General features: G+C 37.0%; 1 long non-coding RNA gene across 3 annotated transcripts; it reads left to right on the forward strand.

The window, feature by feature from the left end:
* The first annotated feature begins 2,885 nt into the window (after positions 1 to 2,885).
* LOC137162872 (uncharacterized) lies at positions 2,886 to 14,196 on the forward strand. 3 transcript variants are annotated; one of them, XR_010922537.1, is made up of 6 exons: positions 2,886 to 3,066; positions 5,668 to 5,768; positions 5,877 to 5,951; positions 7,156 to 7,216; positions 12,562 to 12,625; positions 13,277 to 14,196. It is a non-coding gene; the product is annotated as an uncharacterized lncRNA (long non-coding RNA). The 3 variants fall into 3 exon arrangements; XR_010922536.1 differs by having other exon boundaries at positions 5,668 to 5,951; XR_010922538.1 differs by lacking the exon at positions 5,668 to 5,768.
* Positions 14,197 to 14,798: the final 602 nt, after the last annotated feature.

The following is a 14,798-nucleotide window of genomic DNA, read 5'->3' on the forward strand; positions in this document are numbered from 1 at the left end:
TGGGGAAAATTCAAATCGTATATGGGTTGGAATCCTTTCACGTTGTTACGTGAACACTGCTAATGGGTAGATTATAATGCCCCTGTCAAAATTATTATTATTAGTTTATGTAACATCATAACTGAACACTACAAACTACAGATACATAGTTGATCTGGTTCTTGCCTCAAGAAGTTTGTAATCTAGCTTTACATTTCTCTAAAAAATAAAATTGCTGTGCTCATGAAAGTGGGTGTGTGGACGGTGCATTGAACTGAAGTCTTTTATTTATCTATCGTTCAAAAATAACAGAGGCAACAGCAGTTAAAGCTTCTCCACTCTGCTCTGCCAATGTACCTCAGCCATTCTTGGAAAGAGCATCTTTAAGATAAGAGGTGATGTTAGTTTGCATGCCTATTCAAACCTTTCACTCTGCTGAGATTGCCAACCCTCGTGCCACTTAGTTCCACAGGTTATAGGCTTTTTATTTATTTATTTTTTGCAACGTGAATGCCTGTTTACCTGTTTACGGATACAGCCCTCCGCTCAAAGGATTGACACTCAGACAGCAAATACTTCAAAAACAAAATGTCTCTTTATTTACTACTAATTCTAGAACAATTGTTTTTTAAATTGAAAATCAATACAATGGAACATATGGAATAAGCAGCTTAAGACAATACAAAACACTATAAACTGTATATGGTATACCATTACATATAACATAAAATTCTAAAATTGCAATACTGTATTCACAACTCTATATGATATTTCCTTAGCACATGCTACAATGTTATGAATACTTAATTTCATCATGACATAATAAACATAAAATGTTGCAATACATAACATAAAGAAATCCTGCATACATATGTATAAATCCTTAACACAATGTAATATCACACTTATCACAATGTAATAAGTAATTCCCTTACACACATATATACAGTGACATACTAGTACAATAATATACTTAACAATAAAACTAATACTATTATAAACTAACTAACATACATTACTTATATCACTACTGCAGTAGGAACATTTTATTATTTCTATTTTATAGATGGCAAACTGAGGTACAGAGAGACTGACTTGCCCAAGGTCACATAGCAAATCTGTGGCAGAGCAGGAAACGAAAGTCTGCTTTCCAGGATACAACTTAATACTGTAACCACTGAACCATTCTGAGTCTTAAAATGATCCCCCAGATCATATTATGAAAGCAATGAACAACTTTGCAACTATAATTATAAAAGTATTTTTGACAGTTGAAAACAAACCATTTACTGCTATTTCATTTGTAATAGTAGCAATTAGTCAGATATTAAATTACTTTGAACCTAATTTGACTGAAACTCTAAATAAGACTGTGGAGGTGAAAATTCAACCACCTACATGTAGACATGTGACCCATCCATGCCTAGGGTAGCCACCTGAAAATGCCAGGGTCAGGGCAGGCTGTAAAAGGAGAGCAGATTCTCCCAACACTGGTGGGTGACACTGAAGTCAGACTTCCCAACCAGCCAAAAAAAGTGCTTCTGATTCCCCACACTAATTATCAAGAAGCTAAAATAAAAATATACACAGCCCCTTTACAGCATTTCAGTCTCTGGCTTCCAATCAGCTACTAGGTCCAGTAAAGAGATCAGTTATTTAAAACTCTATGCTCTTTACTCAAAAGGTTTTTCCTCACCCCAAAGGGTCAGCCACATTACCAGATCAATATAAGTTTGGATATTACCCAAAATACCATGCTGCCAGCCAATCATTTAGTAAATAAAACTAAAGGTTTATTATAAAAGGAAAGAAACAAACTATAAGAGAAATGTTAAATGATTAAAGCAATCAGACACATTCAATTGATTTGAAAGTCCATATATATCAGGTTTCTAGTAGAATTGTGGAGTTTGTAGGCTTGTATAGTCCCTCTGGTATACATCCAGTACCTGGATGAGTCTCAGTCCTTTGTTTCACAGCTTAAGTTCAGTTAAGTTGTAGATGAGTTGATCAGAGGTAGATGAAGACTGACGACTGAAGACTGACAAGACTGGTGACTGAAGATAAAATGGATGTGGTGCAGCTGACTTTTATGTCCTTTGGCCTTTGCCATGCTGCTTGTGGAATTTTACATGAATAAGATGGAGTCCAGGGTCACATGAGTGACTGGTGACTCATCAGGTATATCCCTGGCTTCTACCCCTGGGCCCATTGTACCTGTGAATTTCATTAATGGGCCATTAAGTGGGCTAGTGCTGCAGCCATCCTGTCTGGGGTGTCGCCCAGAAACACAGTACAATCTGAAATATAGATACAAACATATCCATGACTTCCAGTACACATATAATACATGAACATAAACATTAGCATCTTACTTAGCACATTATAGCCTTTCTAACGGTACCTGACACAGCATATCTCATATGAATTATTATGATTTTGACACATTGATATTAAATAATATAATAAATGCTGCCCCCCAATCCAGTCAGCATCACAAGACATATCTTCAATATTTCATAAATGCCTCTACGTTGTCACATCACTTTGTAGGAGCAGATTTTTTATTGCCCAGAGCCCAATAACGTGCTTAGATAACTGTACACAGCTGGAGTACTAGTTGTTATGCTTTTTGTTAAAAGCAGCTGAAAGGAAACCTTTCTGAAGCCTGAGCACAGCTAACAGACCCAGAGGGGAAAATGAAGTGCGTGACCACGAGGAGTATACTTGACCCTGTGCCCTCCTGGAGTTGTTTGAGCTGTTTTTCTGAAGCATGTGGTTTTGGAATATGGAAAGCCTAGCAATAGTTAACTATTGCTATACAGCTGATTAACTGATGGAAATTTCCCCCACTTGATGGAAAATTCCTTACCTGACAGGCTGAAAATCTCCACACTTAACTTAGCTCCTGCTCAGCAGTTTTGTTGATGAACAAGCTATGTACGGTAATACTAAGAAATTGGATATATAAAAAGGAAGAAATCTGAACTTGATGGACACTTGAACACTTCTCAAATTCCCCTTGCAGACAGAAAGCTGGCCACTGAATATCTACAATTATCAAATTGAGACTCCTCAAGACCCTGGGTAAATATGAATTTGGGATGGTCTACTGACCTGTTGCAGATGTGTGTAAGTGCTGGAGACTAAGTAAAGTAGATGGTTTGAGTGAAAACACTTTTATTTGCCTGCATGCATCACCTATTTATCAGCTGGACAGCCATGTCCCTGTTGATTTATTTCCTGCCACTGTCTCAAAGGATAAAGGTACCAATAACTTGGGTTCAGCAAAACTCTGGGTAACAGCTTTTGTTGTTCTTCCAAATGGTGGTATTTTTGTTGAGACTGGATTTACAGAAAAGAGGGCAAGAGATATGTTATATGTTTCCGTGGATATGTCAATATACAAGTATAAGCATATCTACCAAGCAGGCCAGTGTATGAACAAGCCCTATCTATGAATAAAGTGCCTTTAAAAAGTTATATTCAAAAGATTCTCCTGTTCTAACCAGTTTCCTATTTTGAAGTTAGGGAATCTATCTAAAACCAGTAGAGTCTTTCAACCCAGTGGAATGTTTTAAGTACAATGTTTTAAGTATAGCTGAATAGTTTCTGCTCTCAGTAATACTGGTGTGAAGTCAGAATAACTCCATTGACATTTACACCAATATAATAGAGAGCAGAATTTAGTCCTGAATCTTTAGAAAGATATATAGGGGATAATGGCTTTTGTCCTCTGTGAATAACTGCATTCTTTCTATATTAAATTAATGGGATTGGCAGATTCACTTCCTATATATGACTGAGAGATGTAATTGTAATCTACTAGACTAACAGGTAATGTGTCACGGTGACTTGGCAAGAAAAAGGGTTCTGATGCTTGTACAGTAGTATAAATGACACTGTTTTAAATGTTTCTCTTTTTATATATTTATTTAGTTAGTTTGCTTTTTTTCCTTCTACTCTTTAACCTTATTCTAAGGACTTTGGGTCTATAATGATATATACTCATGAAAATTAACTGGTGGAGCATTGACTTTTACTGCGAGCCTGCTAGCAGTATTGCAGCTAAGGGAACCACAAGATATAGAAAAGAATTACTCAAATTAATTTTCCTTTCCCAGAGGTGCTATATTACCCATTCCTATCACTCACAGAACAACCCCTTATCAGATAGATTGGTATAAAATAATTTATGTTGGGCTATGAGGCGGAGCAGGGCCATACGTCCAAGAACAGAATAAATGTTCTTAACAAAACTGTGGCTGCCCGCTGAGAATGTGTTCTCATCTTGGTAATTAGGAGTGTTTATTTTCCTTATAAGCCTTTAACAATCAATTCTGGAACTATTGCATGAATAAATAAAAAGTTTTTCCCCAATATTTTCTGCATTACTACACGAATAACTTCCCCCTATAATTTAATGTTATGAAAGATAGGTTGGCCAATAAACAGAGGAAATTCCCTGTGGCTTAAATCTGACATTAGTAATCTGTTCCCTTACAAGTAAATTGTAGAAGAGCTTCCCCAACCGGGGGAGCTCCTATTTTAGCTGGAAATGGTTAAAAGTAACAGCAACAACTTTTAGAAAAAACAACAACTAAGGACATGGAAATGAAAGTAATCTTTTACCCAGATCAGAAATTTATATTATAGAGAGCCAATTTAGCTTAAATCAAATTAGTTTTAATAATTTAATAAGGCAATGTATGTTTACTAGAAAATCTCATAATTAGGGGGACAAAGAAATTGTAGATTTTGCAGTTTTTGTGTTATTATGTACTTTTTAGTCTTGTCAGGCCCATTAATAGAGTAGCTCATTATATGACTTATTGAGAGGAGTGTCTGGGGACCCATGACAAACATGATACTGTTATTATTATATTGTACAGAAGGATATTTTAAAATTTAATGCATATTAGTAACCTTTTATTTAGGATTTTGGGATGGTGTTAAACACAAGTAGACCAATATTGTTTCTTCCGTTCAATCTAGTAGCTCTTTTAAATTTTCATAAAGTCCTTGAAGACTACTGCTTTAGCTGATGGAGCTTATAAACACAACAAGTTGTGTATGAATGAGAGGAAGGGAAGTGGGATGTAGTCGAGCACCAGAAAAGTTACATCTGCCTAGGTGTAAATTGGAAGAAGATGGAAATACTTATACTCTGGCAATTAAAACGTTATACCTCATGGAGATTAAATGGGAGTGACCTATATACAGTCTGGCAGAAGAAAAGTTACATGTTCCGAGAAGTAAATGGAAACATTGCCTAAGTGCTTATCTACTTTCAGGGATATGATTGGCTGATGGAAGGATAACCACCATACTTTCTCTGACCTTCCAGTTGTCTCTCTCACTTCTCTGCAGTCTTCCAATACTTCTGTCTCTCTTCTTTACAGTTTTATATGCTTCTTCACCCCGCTTGTCTGCACCCCTTTTTCCTTTGTCTTTCTCCCAACACACCCAGAACTGGTAACCTATATCTTAAAGGTAGGTAGGAGCTTGATTGTCTGTAATGAGAAACAACACCACACAGCTGCCAATGCACCAACCCTCTTGCCCAGTATTCAATGTATGAGTAATATGTGTGTTCTCAAAGACATGCAAGATTTTTAGTTAATTTTTTGTCAGCTCTCACATATATCATGGTTTATGTTATTTTTCCGCTTTAAAAAAATCTTTCAGGGTCAAAGAAGAAAGGGGGATAGAGACTGTACCACCGTCTCACTATTGTGTGCAGTGTGGGGAGGTGTCAAGAGTTTCATGCAAAGATCTGTACACAAGAAGTGAGTGCACAGCAAGAAGTTTTATTGGTCCTACAATACACACAAACTATGTTGAATATTCTTGAGTGCTATCTATTAGCATGTTATCTATTAACTAACTATTTCCAGGGAAGTGGATAAAGAGACTTTCTATGAAGGAAATGTGCTGCTGTGCTCATTCTCTCTCTTCAGGCAGGAAATGAGGTAAGTGATAATGTCTCAGGGATTGGCAGGCCCTGGCATTGCTAATAGAGACTTTGAAGGGAAGAGCAAGGAACTGATCTGATCTGAGCAGATTATATAGGAAATATAGGATTAGACGTTTTCTAGCAAAATAACCATCACATTTTTCAGACTCATATCTCTAATATACTGTCTCAACCTTAAACTATGAAAGGAGGGTGCCTTGTTGCCTACTTCCATGATTTTATCATAAATTTCACAATATTTGGTAGTTTTCCTAAAGCTTTATATGCTGGAGGCAAATAATTACCTAAAAATATAAACTTTCATTTTAAAAGTTTCTGTCATCACGGTTGCACAGAAAGGCCTGAAAACGGGATCTGAGTACACCCTGAAGACACAGAAGCCAAAAGGCAGAGAGAAATAAATCAAACTGTGTATTTAAAAAAAACAACAACAAAAAAACCTTTATTTTTAAGCCTCTCATGATTTTTGTGGTCTGACTCATGATTTTGAACACTTGAGATTGGAAGTACTGTAGTTGTCTGCCAGGGAGGAGGGGAACTTCTTTGGAGAAGAAATATCATCCATATTGTGGTGCTGAAGGAAAGGTCAGACAGAACTTTCCCTGTCTTCTCCCTGTCCCATCCCCAGGCTGATGTCCCTGCCAATTCCCACAATGGTAACTTTAGCCATTTGAGGGATATTAGTTCTGTTTCTCCTCTCTTTCAGCAACTTCTGCTACCCCTGAAATAATAAGATGGGGATCAGAATCCACTGAGGGCCACTTCCAGGGAGTACATAATTAATACACATACTCTCTTCAGAACTGCACGGAGTGAGTGACCCTCTAGCACCTTCCGCGCTAGGACTGCTCAGATCTGTCAGCTCTGTGCACAACCCATTTTCATGGCTGCCTGATGCAAAATTGCCTCCTTATGTCAGTGTAACTAGGAATCAGTTTTGCCCTTTATTTTTAATTATCTTTCTTGCCCACAAAGGTCTTGGATTACCATAAATCATAAAACATAATAAAATACCCTCTCTTTGCATGATCTTAATGCCATTAATAATTATTATAGTTTGTAAATGATAGCTAACTTTTAACATTTCAATAGTACTTCATATTTCCAAAGTTCCATACAAATGTTGGTTGATTTTTATATTGTGTAATGTGTATACAGCAGCATATTTGCACATTAACTAATTTAATTGCTTTCCTTAGGCTGGAGTAGAATCAGGGCTGTGAAATACACTCTTCACTGATGAGTGAATTTGGCAAAGAGGTGAGCACATTCTTTTGTGGTAGTTTCAGTGCACTGTGCAGCATATTGGCTGAACTTCATGCAGAACAGACTGTTTACAAGAGAGCACTTTGATTTGGCTGCTACATGTGTATCAAGCAGAGCAGATTATTCCTGTGTTTGGTACTTCAGTAGCTCCCTGTGCTGCAGGCAGAGAAGGGATTGGCATGACTAGCAGGTGAACAAAAATCTCTCATTAGAGGCCATCTGGGGATGTAACTTCCTTTATGATAAGAAGTAAAAATTGCTTTGTTCCTTATCCGATCAGCTTGGTAGTAAGGGAGAGGAAAGAGATACCACATAGCCCAAAAGCAAGGGAGGGAAAAGAAACCAAACTGGCCTCTCCTACTAGCCAGAACAATGAAAGAATATATTTTGGTTTATTTATACACTAAAAGGTTCTTAAGTGTTTTCAATAAACTTTAAAATAGAATTCACAGATGAGCCATGAGCTTCGGCAGTGGGAGGACAAGGGTCAAAATGGACCATCCAAGGCTTTTATAATCTCTAGACATCACTGCAACTTGACAGTTTCCTTTGTTGATGGACACTTGAAACAATCTCAGAATGTGGGGGTCAGAGAGCAAAAGGATCAAATGTAGCCACAGGTACTACATAAAGCAGGAATAAATAGGGCACTAGGGACTTGGATTAGGGATTCCCACATCCCACGGAATGCCATAACCATTGGGATACAGAGTCATTCCTGCTTTATCTGTTGGTCAATGATTATTTAATTATTGATACAAAGTAGAATGGTTTCAATAAATGAGATTGATAGAGATGAACCCTAGAATACCCCATAACCCAGTGGGAAGAGTTTCAAGAGGTGATTTCAAATCTCTGTGACACATCAGTCAGTGTGGATGCCCTGATTAGAAGTCATAAGAAAGAGGGTCACTGCCACCACCTCCAGTTGTGTGAGGCCTGGTCGGTTAGGTGGCTCTGAAAATGCCTACTGAAAATGCCTACCCCATCAGAAAATATAAGCAGTTGAATGCTTAGTTTTAGGGTAGTGCCAGGACTTAGGCCTGAAATAGTAGCTGAGGATCAAGATTAATGTGCAATGGCAAATTTTTAGGCCCTGAAGAAGAAATGTAAGTGTCTAGGGACATGAGGTGTCTACAAGTTTAGACAGCAGCTGAGTAGGAGTTTTGGATGACTCAATTTTGGACTTAAAGTAGCTGTTAGATGCCTAAATCCCTTTTTTGTTGTAGCCTGAAGCTCTCTGGGGGAGAGAAGTCTTCTTATATGTCTGTGAGGTGTCCAGAAGATTCTTGCATGTTTCATAAATAATAAATAATGGCCAAAATCTTCAAAATTGGGTGCCTAAGTTTAAGCTTCTAATAACCAGAATTTTAACACTAGTGATGTGTCTAAACTTATAGATAGGCACCTAAATAAGTGATTTCCAAAAGTGCACAGCACCCAGGCCTACCAGCCTACTAGAAATTACAGTTAATCTATAACATGACAGCCTTGCCGGTATACAAAACATTAAAAAGCATGCAACCTGAAGCTCCTCAGTCCACTCTGGCTTCCCATCCATTAACAGGTCCATGTAATGATCCTATTTCATGACCTTTTAAGGCTTAAATGTAATTAGGCCATGCAGTCTCAGAGAACTTATTCTGCTTTGCACCCCATTGTGGCAGCTTTGATGGGCAGGGATGTTGTAGCTAATGGAACAAATTCACAGAGGCAGGAACCTGAGGCATAGCATTCTCAAAGTAGGACCTGTTGTGACAATTGGGCCTGCAAATGTACCCTAATTGTGAATTTAATTGTAAATAATGAACCAATAAATAAATTCATAAAATAATCTAATATTAATAAAAGTGGATGGGAACAGGTGCAAGAAAACCAGACAGATAACCTGTATTCATCTAAACCAAAAAGGCCACATTAATAATATCCAATGACTGTTGAAATTATGCTGGTTAAAAACAGATGATGTGAAGATGGAAGTTAATGAACCAAAATTGGTGTGTCAGATATTAGGCCTAATTAGTAGACAAAATAATGAGGGGATGGGCTATTCCACCCATCACTCCCTGTTTGGGTACTTAAAAGAAAGAGATTTTAGAGGGAAAGGACCAAAAACCAAACAAAAACAAAAAGGAAGACCACTCAGGAAAACCAACAGAGGCTATTGTTTAAATGGCTACCACACCCACTAATTTCTGGGACCTCAGACCTTCATCCTAATCCTGAGGGATGTTTTGACCAGAGCAGGCCAGAAGAGGGACCCAGATGACATCACTGCCACTACCAGTTCCAGCTGAATCCCAAACACCAACTAAAGTGAAAGAAGTTTAATAACAGAAGTAACATCAAATTTAACAATAGCAGCTCAAGCTCATATCAGCTAACTTCTTCTTTTTTCCCCAAAAGGACACTTTAAGAATTTAACAACACCAGCAACAACAGATCTGGCTTCTCTCTACTAACTTCTTTTTCACAAAAGGACAGTTATTACCATCTTTGATACTCTATAAGAGGTTGTCAAATCAGGGTTTTTTTGTTCCTTCTAAAACTCTCTCTAGATAAGGGAAAGGGAACAGGAAACATTAAAATTAAAGCCTTACTTAATATTTTACATTGCAAATGATTTAACAGCATGCTTTATTTTTCTTTTCTTTCTTTTCTGTATCTTTAATAAAAGGTTAAAAAGATTTTAATGGTGTGCTTGCTATGGTATTAAGCAGTCTGAGTCTTTAAACCCCGGACCTTTTTAATACTATTTAATGTTGTACTGAGTTATATTAACATCTCTGCACCCTATGTTTCATCTAAATAAATACAACAAACCCTCAGCTAAGGAACTCACTCAGGCCAGCTCTACACTTACCTGGAAATTAACATTAGTCCACAGGAGTTATGCAAGATTTTGTAACTCCCCTTCTACGCGGCGTCTTCACTGAGCTGCGCCGATGGGAAATGCATTCCCATCAATGCAGCGCTACGCCACTTGAGGGGGTGGTTTTAATGTGTTGACTTCAAGATTGATTGAGCTGGTCTTCACTGACTGCTCAATCAACCTGGATAGATCGATCTGATGGTGGCAAATTTGCCACCGTAAGTGAAGACATACATTAATAATGGAGACTAGTGTCATGTCATTTTCAGGTAACAACTAAACTGCAGAATAAATAAGGTGAGGAAAGGCCAAATCTATGCCCTGTGACACAAATTATAGAATGCTTTTCTTTTATTAAGAAAGGATTTTATTAAGGGTGGACAGGGAGGTTGATACTTCATCTAGTAAGTTGATGTATCATTAAACTCATGCTCAATGCCAAAGGGAGTGATGTGACAGATATGGCAATTTCCTGCCATATCCTTAGGAGACCTTATTGAATTAAGTGTAAGTAGCTTTGGGGTTCATTGTTTTAAATGGATGGTTTATATATTAATGTGGGCTAAGTATGACACTGACTGACCAAGTCAAGCTAGAGTGTATTCATATCAATTCACTTGTATATTAGTACAGATCAAAATGAATGTAAATGTAAGCGTGTATTCAAGTGTTTAATCTTCATGAAAATTTGTGGAATATTACTTGTATTGTTTTCACTTATCTGTTTCTGTAATAATGTAATAGCAAACATTTACGTTGTATATACCCATGTAACTAAATAACCCACAAAGAAATCTTGTGAAATGCTAATAAAAGACTAAGAACAGAAAATTCTAATTTCAAAGCAAGTGGTCATTATGTATGACGGTCAGAGGTCAAAAAGCTAAGTGCACTTCTCACTCACCATCATCAAAGGAAAAGCCTACATAGGTAAAGACACAGTAATCTTGTCTTCTGTCAGAAGAAGATATAAGAATGGATTTAAAGAAAGCTCTTTTGCCTCTAAATTGTTTGAACTCTTACAGAGAAGTGTACCAGATGCAAAAACAGAGATTCCTTAGGGACAATCTGGGTACCCAGAAAAGAATTTTTGGAAACTGGCAGTTTGTTACATCACTGCCACCATTTGGGTTACAAACTGTGATTCATCTGTACATTTATTTTATCTGCTTTATCCTCTCAATACCTCTCATTCTTTTTTCTTCGCAAATACATTTTTAGTTAGTTTATTATAGAATTGGCTGCCAGCATTGTCTTTAAGTGTAAGATCTGGCATACCAATTGATCTGGGGTGAGAGACTGGTATCTTGGGATTGGGAGAAACCTGATGTGGGGTGATTTTTGGTTTAAGTGACCATTATTACAAAGTTTCAGTTTGTCTAGGTGGCAAGATAAGCTGGAGAGTCTAGGGGGACTGTCTGTGACTCATGGTAAGACTGGCATTACAGAGATCCAGGAGTTCACATTTGTTACTGGGTTGGTGAAATCTAGTTAGAACACACCACCATCTTAGGTCCCTATTTTTGACAGTCTGCCCTGAGGTAGGCATTCACAATTGTGTGTCACTCCAGGCAGTGTGACACTAGGATTGTATGTAACCTCTCAAGAGGGGAGATGTGACAGATGTGAGACCTGGAGATTCAAAGGACTAATTGAATAATGTGTCAAACAAGAAAGGACTTTTGAAACAAAAAATATTTTAGTGGTTTTCCTGAGGTATGTCTAGGGGGGAGTCAGTGCAAATTCCCTGCCTCTGGCTATGTAAAACCCAGCCTTTTGAAGCTACATCTTTAGGAGATGGCCATTGGCTGCTGATCACCTGTTACATGAGGCCAAAAGCAAAGGCTCAAGCTGTATAAAGGAAAGAGTGAACTATTCATGGTGGTCCTGGTTCTGAATCTGTGGCAGGTATGAACTTACAACCCTGGGGAAAACCCTGTTTTGTGTTTTGAAGGACTGCCACCTACTAGAGCCCAAAGATTGAGTTGGGATGCCCTCTGTTAAGCTTTTTTGGCATGCATGTAAGTTCTTTTATTGTTTTTAATATGTTTTCTCTGTAATGTTTTCATTTTAAAATAAATTATCATGATTAGAAAGGACTTATAATTGAGGGAATTATGCTGTGCCTAGCCTCTGGAGAGAAAGCAAAGAGCAGTTTGATTTCCTGGGGATGTAATAGTATAGGCAGGGAATTGTGCAGCCTGGAAAAAAACAAGTCAGGAGTGAGAGAGACACAGGTGATGACTGAGGAGCTGGGAGCTTAGAGTGGGTGACCTCTATGGACCACAGAAGAGAAAAGCCGATGTAGTTGTCCTGAACTGTGACAACTGGTACTTTCAAAATGTGAATTATAATAATACTGATGATTAACTAATAATAGAAAATTTGTGGCGTATAAGAACAAAGAAGCAAAATTAAAGTCAAGCTTTCAACCTTATCTTTGCATTTCTTTGCTTTTTTCTTCCAGGAAATGCTTTATAAATGATTTATATGGAACAAAAGTACAAAAGTGGGCCTGGTTGACAACAGAGGTGAGGTGATGGAGACCCTAATGGCTTCAAGTTTTGATTCTGTATGCTTTATTCTATTTACAAATAATTCCATGCACACCAATCTTGATTGTGCAAACTAAGAGGTACTTGGATGCTTGCCTAAATATCTAGCCAGATGTATCCCACTCTCAGGGATTGATTATAAACCAAGAAGGATTTTGTTGGAAATAAAGTGCAAACTCAAAGATTAGTGTCCAAAGAAATAATTTTTTTAAGGTTTAATAAACTGTAAAATTATGTAATTATTTATTTTGATCAGCTCCTGCAAGGTCTATAAATTAAACTGTCAGTGTAAAGAACATTTTAAAATATAGGCACAATAAGAAAAAGGGGCCTATGTTAGGGAATCCATACTTCCCATAAACAATATTATGATGTATATAGTCTGCACATAATTCAGGCAAGTAAGGGGTTAACACTTTCAAAGCTAGCCAGGACAGAAGGACTGACTGCAGAAGCTGGGCAGCTTACTGATTAGAAATGCTGATTCATTAAGATCAGTATAGAAACAAGGCTTTATCTCATGAATGAAATGGAAGAAGATGTAGCCCCCATAATGAGTCACTGTTGTCTTGATTGATGAGAGAAAAAAAATGCACTCTGTAAATTCATTTCCCCCTACACAATCAGTGAAAGAAGAAGAAATGTGTGCTGTTCTGAATGGAAACAAAAGACGTTGCTAAGGAGAGAGGGATGCGGGGGAATCTGTACAGAGGCCTGCTGAAATTCTGAGTGAAATTAACTGCAAAAGGCTTGTATTCTAATCTTTGTGTTGAATCAAACATTACATTTAATATATCATATTTTCTTGTGGAATAGAAAACAATGTAAGAGTGATTTGCTAAATGTTACAAAATTACTTAATACTAGATGGAACAGCAGAAGTGATTCAGTAGCTAATTACTCTTTTCAAAGTTTTAAATAAGCCTGGAAGTAGTAAAATAACTCTATTTTCCTGAAACACAATTGCTAATTTAATTTCTGATTTTCTATTGAACAATTTATCAACTGTAATTTTTACCCTTCCCAGTTTTTATATACTCATATTGCAGTGAGTGATAGATGATTCAAAAGTTGACCTCTTTTGATTATAAACGTAATCATCATAAAGTGATGAGTGATAATGCAAGAAACAGAATGAACTTCAGAACTGGGTTATTAATTCCATACAACATCTCTGCATTCCCACAAAGAATAATGAATGATTTTTTTGAGTTTCTCTTAAAACTCTATATATTAATCTCTCAGATTTCATGTAATCTGCATTTACAGTACTGTGTCATAGTTGACACCCATTAGTGTATGACAATGTGATATCTGCTACTTCTATTTACACCTATTTTGGGCCAAGTGCAGATATGTACTGAATACAGAGCTTCAATTCAGCTAAGCACTTAAATATGTGCATAAATTTAAGCACATACATAATTCAGTTGGCTAATCATTATCATGATTCCATATTAACATTAACAGTAACCAATGCTCATACTTTCCCATCATGTCACCATGTGTTTACAAGCCATAGACCCCCAATCCTGCAAAGCATTTAAACATGTACATAAACCTAGGCACATGAGAAGTTCCATAACTGTAGTTATGTCAATGCTTAAATGCTTTGCTCAGTTGGGTCCTATGATTTGTAAACACATGGTGACATGATGGGAAAGTATGAGCATTGGTTACTGTTAATGTTAATATGGAAGCTGACAAATATTATACACAGGGCAAAAGCTATTTTTAATGTACTCATCTTAATTTTGACAATTTAATGAGTGTCATAAGTTAGTTGAAATCCTAACAATTCTGATTAAATTAAAATGTATATTAAAAATATTAATCAGGATCACAACATAGCCGATATGATTTTCCTGTTACAGGTCAGAACTCTAACAATGAAAAATGAAACCAAAAAGATAGAACTTCAACATTTTTAGCAATTGATTTTTCTCTCTCATTTTTCATTTTGATCACAAAAACTAGGGAGTTTTACTAACAGATACACCTAGGAAGGTATACTAATTTGTCTGCAGTTCCATCTATACTAGTGGTTCTCAAACTTATTTGACAGTGCCCCCTGTTCTTTGTGTCTGTAGTAGTTTACGCCCCCACCTCCTGCCATACAAGTACATATACATGAATCAGTTTTAGGCTT

This window comes from Emydura macquarii, unplaced genomic scaffold, assembly GCF_026122565.2.
Source record: "Emydura macquarii macquarii isolate MOO-44397 ecotype Brisbane River unplaced genomic scaffold, CSIRO-AGI_Emac_v2 contig_2473, whole genome shotgun sequence".
Classification (NCBI taxonomy): domain Eukaryota; kingdom Metazoa; phylum Chordata; order Testudines; family Chelidae; genus Emydura; species Emydura macquarii.